The following is a 5,788-nucleotide window of genomic DNA, read 5'->3' as shown; positions in this document are numbered from 1 at the left end:
AATCATAATAACAACTTCAGCTTAGAAAATGGAAGAAAAAGAAAGAAATCTTCAGAACCATGCAGGCCACACTGATTGCTGCACGTCCTGCAGCCTGCAGGTCAACACCTGGTCTTGTAAGGTGTGCTTACTCCATGCAGGTTGTAGGGTGGAAACAAATTCCTTGAGAATGGGCCATGGGTCTGGCAGATACCCCAAAACAGTCTAGTAGAGCCCGCTACCCTTGTGTAATATGCTTACTGTGGTCTTCACAGAATGCTCCCTGAGCTTAAAAAAAAAGGGTCACCTCATATTCAAATGGTGTATTCACCATAGCCTCAATCTTACGGTCACAGGCAGCAGCTCTGCTCTTCCCCTTGCTTACAAGTGTGTTCACCACCGCCCCAGGGGGCCCAGTGTTTTCCCCACTGACTATGGGGTTCTCTCTATGTCACCATGTTCACCACGCTTGCCATGTTGTGCTCACAGTCACCGCACTTTATAGTTTGCTCACACCCAGTGACAATGTACTGTTTCCTACATGAAACCGTGAGTTCATATTCTATATATGGACATCATCATGTCCACATGGTGTCCCCTGTATTTCTCAGAAACGTCCACATTCATGATTCGGTATAGGATTAGGGGTGTACACTTACCAGAGTGTCACCTCAAGAGTGTTCACACTCCCCTTTCCTGACTAGTCACACTCACATGCATGTTTGCCCTAGTTGTCCGTCAAGCTCACTCCCACGCATCTACCAGACTCTGCCACTTGCTTCCTGTGACCCATGGCCTGTCTCCATGACTCCCCCGAGAGGCCCCAGGTGGCTGTGGGTGTAGTGAGGCTTCAGCTCTGACCAGGATGCTGGCAGCCCAGAAGAACCTGCAGCAGTCATGGGGGTGGCCTTGCTTAGGGATGAGGCAAGGCAGACGCCGGGTGGATGTCTTTTCTGGCTGTACGATCCTGGGCACACAGCTGTTTTATGGGTTAGAGCTGTGGAAAGCTGAGTGTGAGCAGCCTCCCTCTTTCCATGCAGAATCTTTCGCCCACACAGCACCTGCCTGGGACTCCATATGGCCAGGGGAAGGAGGCAGGAAAGGGGAAATAGAGGTTAGAAAGGCCTTGGCTTAGCCAGGCACAATGGGACAGAGGGAAACAGACACATGGGATCTAGGGACCGTTCTTAGTGGGTTGGCCTTTTGTTCCAGAAGCAAAGCAGTGTTCAGAGTGGCTGAATCAGGACATTTCCCCCCAGGAGAACAGAGCTTTAAGGACAGGATGTTGGGCAGTGACAAGGAAGGCAAAGAAAGGGGAGGAAGAATTTGAATCTCACCCCATTTTAAAAATTGAAGTATAATTTTCATACTGTAAAATTCACCCTTTTGAGTGTACAGTTCTATGATTTTTGACAAGCATGAACAATCACATAACCACTATACAATCAAGGTATAAAATATTTCTATCACCTCAGAAGTTCCTTTTGCAGTCAACCCCCTCCCTCCATTCCCAGTCGCTGACAGCCACTGATCTGTTTTCTTTCCCTGTGGTTTTGCCTTTTCGGAAATGTCATATAAATGGCATGAGCCTTTTAATTCTGCTTTCTTCACTTAGTGTACTCATCCATGTTGTTAAATGTGTTAATAGCGCACTCCTTTTTTATTGCATTCCATTGGCTGGCTATACAAGTTTATCCATTTGCCAGTTGAAGGACATGCGAGTTGTCTCCAGTTTTTAGCAATTACACTTTAGCTATAAATATATGTGTACAGATTTTTGTGTAAACATGTTTTACAACTTTTTTTGGGGGGGTGTAAATACCAAGGAATGGAATTGCTGGGTTGTATGTTAAGTATATGTTTAACTTTATAAGTAAGTGCCGAGCTGTTTTTCCAGAGTGATCGTACCATTCCCACTCCTACCAGCAGTGCATGGGAGTTCCAGTTGCTCAGCATTCTTATCAACACTTGATACTGTCACAGATTCATATTTGATAGTTTATTTTTAGCCCCACTAATGGTTATGTAATGTGATCTCAGCGTGGTTTTAATTTGCACTTGTATAGTGACCAATGACGGTGGGCATCTTTCCATATTCTTATTTGCCATGTGGGTATCTTCTTTGGTGAAATGTCTTGCAAATATTTTGCCTACTTTGTAAGTGGGTTGTTTTCTTATCATTGAGTTTTGAGTGTATTTTATAGATTCTGGATAGAAGTTCTTTATTCGATTGTTTTGAAAATATGTTTTCTCAGTCTGTATCTTGTTTTCTTTTTCTTAACAGTGTCTTTGAAGAGCAGTTCTTAACTTTGATGAAGTTCCATTTACCAATTATTTTTATTTTATGGATTGTGCTTTTGGTGTTAGAGCTAAACATTTTTTGCTTAACCACGGTCACAAAGATTTTTTTCCTGTTTTCTCTCAAAATTTTTTAGGTTTAGATTTTACCTTTAGGTCTATGATTCATTTTTAACTAGTTTTTGTCATATGGTGCAATATGTGGGTCAAGGTTCATATTTTGCATGTGGATGTTCAATTGTTCCAGCCTATTTGTTGAAAAGACTGTCCTTTCTCCCTTGACAATCCCCCCCCTTATTTTTAAACAATGTGGCTCTTTAAGGCATTGGTGCCAGCACCCTAGAGCTTTCTCAATGCACAAAAGCCAGCAACATGTTTCCCAAAAAATAAGACCGTGTCTTATATTAATTTTTGTTCCAAAAGATGCATTAGGGCATATTTTCAGGGGATGTCTTATTTTTTAATGTACAACAATCTACATTTATTCAAATACAGTCATGTCATCTTCTTCTAGAACATCATCATAACATACTAAATGCATCCATCTGGCTGACGATCTTAACTGGGGCTTATTTTCAGGGTAGGTCTTATTTTCGGGGAAACACGGTAGCATAGCAGGAATGAATGAGTCTCTTACCTGATCCCAAAACAGGGCTGCTTATACCCAAATAAGACACAGACTTTTCAGTGAAACAGCTCTTTTAACTTTTACTTACAGCCCCTCTGCTCTCTCTAGGACTCAGACCTGAGTCTACTGAAAACTGCACCAAGGGACTGCCAGGACTGCCGAGCACAAGCCTCGGTAAAGAACTGCCCCTGAGATGACTCTCGTATCTCCCAGTAGGCTCCTCGGCCAGGGAGGTTTTGAATCCTCTACACTCAACTAATCAGCCCCCATCAAACAAAGGGAGATGGCCTGGGAAGACATCAGCTGCCTTTACCTTTTTTACTGCTTTCACCTGTCAAAGTTGCTATGGATTTTCACCCACATATTGCACCATAAGACAAAAACTAGTTAAAAATGAATCATAGACCTAAAGGTAAAATCTAAAACTAAAAAATTTCGAGAGAAAACAGGAAAAAAGCTTGATCATAACCAATGAAGGAGAAAGCACGCTATGCAAGATGTACGCATATGAGACTTCTGCCAAGACCTGCCTCTTGGGGAATCAGAAACTTGATTCAAGCTCCAACCCAGGCCAAGTCTCCTAATTTCCAGCCCTCTGATCTTTCCATTTTCTCAAGTGGCCTCTCACATAGGATGGGGGAGATTGTTGGTGGCCCTCCAGATACCAGGGAAATGAAGGGGCTTCTTAACTTGTTATGCACTTCAGGGAACAAGAATGATAACTCTCAGGGAATTCTGAGGGGGAAAAAGGAGCATTGTTGTAAAGATAGCTGAAGTCAGGAGCTGGAGCTGGGCAACTCTTGGGCAGGCCCCTCTCTCACAGGCTGCCTGGTGTTTCTCCTCTGGAGTCGCTACTTCACTCTATGTGGCAGCTCCCCTTGCCTCTTGCTTCTGACAGGTCTGTCACCTTCATTTTCTTAGTTTAGATGCTAGCAAGAATCTTCCGATTGGCTCAGCCAGTTCCCAACCCCTATTGGGTGAAGCTTTTCCCATGAAGCCCTTACCAGTGAGCAGCTGGCCTATGGATGGACCGGGTTTAGGTCAGACGCTCAGTTTGAACCAATCAGTGGCCACTCCTGGGCAAACACCATGGTAGTACTGCTTCCCTAAGTAGGGGACTGTGGGTGGGAAGTCTCAGCTACAAGGGATCTGTGGTGGCATCATGGTATGAGGGCTTATGCTCTCCTGAATCATGCACACATACCCTGAGCATTCAACCTGCACCTCCCCTCCCTCTGAGCTGCCCCAGCCCCAGCATCACCATTTTCCACTTGAGTCCACCCTGAGTTGAAGAGCTCTTTCCTCCACCTGGGAATGCTGTATTTTCCCTCACTTGAGCTCCTGAAGAGTGAGGATTGTGTCTTATTTATCTGTGTGTCCTCAGCACCTGGCTCAACTTCATAAATTCATAGATCTCAAAGAGGAAGGGGCTTGTCCAGGGCCATTCATGGAGGGCGGGGCAGAGCCAGGGTGGAATCTGGGTCTCCTGTTCCACATCTAGGCTCCTCCCTATACTCTCAGGCATCTTGCTGAGATGAAGCTAGGGAGCTGCAGTCCCACTTCTGGGTCTGGTGAGGCCCCCGGCTCTGCCCTGAGACACTGAGACATCCTCCCTTGAGGATGCAGGCCCAGCGCTGACACGTAGGCCGGTCTGAGTCACTTCTGGGGTGAATCCCCTGCGTAGCTTCCAGAGAATGCTCTGAGCAGACCCATAGATGGCATGACCCCAGATTCTTAAATGCTGTGCTCCCACTCTGGGCCTCATGATCCGAGGGCTGGAATGGAGGGGGCAGTGGGTGGGCAGGCATGACCCAGCTGTTCCAGCTTAATGAGGGATTTAAGCAGCCTGAAGGGTACATGACGACACCCCAAGGGACAGCACCTGCATCTGTGGGGTGGCTGTGTGCATAACTCTGTGTGCGTGTAGTGCAAGCAGCTGTGTGGGACGTGCAAGCCTGTCTGGGTGTGTTGTGATGTGTATACACCCACACTCAGCTCTGACCCTCAAGTGCAGTGTGACTGTAGACATTTCACTTTCCTGCTCCGGATCTCCGTTTGTTCCACAGCAAAACGAGAGGAGTAGATGGATTCCAAAGTTCCCTCCTCTCCCTCTTCCACCACTGCTCCTTGTACCTCCCTCCAGACCCTTCTCCCCGTTTTCAGCAGAGCAGCTTTCCCAGCACCTAAAGCCCCATCCCCGCGATTCCCAGCCTCCAGGGACCTCCCCTTCGACTCCCAGTTCTTACTAAAACCTTTCTCTTACAGGAGCAGCTCTCTCAGTGAGAAGAATTCTGGTACATTGAGCACTACCTTGTACATGTTTGAGTAATTTTTTTGTCATGACCAGTGTGCCTATAGAGTGTTTGTGATGGGTAGTGGGAAGGAGAGATGGCAGAGGTCCCCATGGGGAGAATGAGTACATTTGCTTGTGTCTTTGTAAGTGTCTCTTTTTCCAAACTCACAGATGGGCTCCTAAGGGCATGTACCCACACACGGGCTTTCTGCACATCCTCACAATATCTATTTTTAGCAAAACTCAGCCAGGTACCACGTCCTCCAGAAACCCTTCCTTGTAGCCTCCCTCTTCTTTCTTCAGCAAGCCCTGTGTCCTGTGCACTCTGCCAGCAGAGGTTTATCACATTCTACTGACATTGTCTGTTACTTGCCTGATCCATCTCTACGGTGAAACCCTTAGGGGACAGGGACAATGTCTCACTCTCTCAGCATCATAGCACCCAGATCATCACCATCCCTTAGGGGACAGGGACAATGTCTTACTCTCTCAGCATCATAGCACCCAGAACCTGTGTGTGGACTGGCCTAGCCTAGCCTCAGGTGCTCCCAGTAACACATTCCACCTTCAATGGCCCCCCACCCCTGTGT

The sequence above is a fragment of the Rhinolophus ferrumequinum genome, chromosome 6 (assembly GCF_004115265.2).
Source record: "Rhinolophus ferrumequinum isolate MPI-CBG mRhiFer1 chromosome 6, mRhiFer1_v1.p, whole genome shotgun sequence".
Lineage (NCBI taxonomy): Eukaryota > Metazoa > Chordata > Mammalia > Chiroptera > Rhinolophidae > Rhinolophus > Rhinolophus ferrumequinum.
Note: the sequence above shows the minus strand (reverse complement) of the source record.